The 1,123-nt window shown below is 71.5% G+C and overlaps 1 protein-coding gene across 1 annotated transcript in view; it reads left to right on the forward strand.

Annotated features, from left to right (window-relative positions):
• SV2C (synaptic vesicle glycoprotein 2C) overlaps positions 1-1,123 on the forward strand; it is a 226,635-nt gene continuing 225,512 nt past the window's right edge. Inside the window, exon 1 of the mRNA XM_008054324.2 lies at positions 1-254. The gene's annotated coding sequence lies outside the window, so the exon portion shown is untranslated. The remainder of the gene's footprint in view (positions 255-1,123) is intronic.

The following is a 1,123-nucleotide window of genomic DNA, read 5'->3' on the forward strand; positions in this document are numbered from 1 at the left end:
CCACGCCGCCGCCCGGCACTGCAGCACCGGGAGGAGGCGGCAGAGGAGGGGAGGAGGACCGCAGCGTGCCAGCCGGGAGCCACTTTCCCGCCCCTCCTCTCGCCGCTGACACGCTCGGCGGAGTCACCACTCTGCGCGCCGCAGGAGAGAGCAGCAGACGGAGGCGGCCGGGGCAGCGAGCCGGTGCGCGCTCGAACGGCGCGGGCTGCAGTGGCGACCCCGCGCCGTGCAGGGAGTCCCCGACGGCTGGAGCGGTGAGTCTGGGGGCCGGGCAGCAGTGGCCAGCCTTCCCGCCGTCGCTGGACTTTCCTCCCGGACCCGGAGGCCGGGCGCAGCAGCCCGGGGAACTTTTCGCAGCCTTCCGGAAGAGCAACTTTGCCTGCCTGCCCCCGGGGCAGAGGCTGCGGGTGCCTGGGGCTGCCGGGCGGGCGCCTTTGTTGGGGTGGTATCGGAAAGTCGGGCAAAGCAGGCGTGGCGACTCCTGGTTCGCTGGGGTCGGTCCGGGACCGGGGAGCGCCTGACCCGGGATTCCCCGGGGGAGGGGGGCGGGCGGCAGCGGGGATGCAGGCCCGCGTCTGAGGGACCTCCGGCTCCTTTGCTTGTGTGGCTCGACGGGCAGGGGGAGGCCGAGTCAAGTCCAGCGGCCCCGACTGGGTGCCAGCTGGCGTCGCCGCAGCATCGGGCTCAACTTTTCGGCGGGGATCCCTCTGCAGACGCGCGGTGGCGGGAGAGCAGAGCAGTCGCAGTGGGCGCTGTGGAGCCTGAAAGAAGCCCCCCGGGTGTCCAAACTCTTTCACACGCATTCCCAGAGCCCTGTCGAATGTCTGCGCGAGAGCAAAGGAGGACGGGAGCGGGGCGCCCGCGGGGCTGCGGTTCCTCGTCCGCGCCTGCACCCCGCCTGCCTTCTGCAAAACCGACTGAGCCCCACTGTGCGCCCAGACCCGGGGGAGGGAGGCTCGGCGGGGTCGGGCCTGACCCCAGTATGTAAACTACCCCGGTAATTTCCGAGGTTGCTGAGGGCAGTACACTCGATCAGCCAGGCCACCTTCCACTTGGTGGGCCTCTCCCCGCCGCCTGGGTTCTGGACCTGTGCGGACTTTTGCCCAGCGCGTCGCGGGGACCG

This window comes from Carlito syrichta, unplaced genomic scaffold (genome assembly GCF_000164805.1).
Source record: "Carlito syrichta isolate Samal-C Ts95f unplaced genomic scaffold, Tarsius_syrichta-2.0.1 Scaffold289542, whole genome shotgun sequence".
Classification (NCBI taxonomy): Eukaryota; Metazoa; Chordata; class Mammalia; order Primates; family Tarsiidae; genus Carlito; species Carlito syrichta.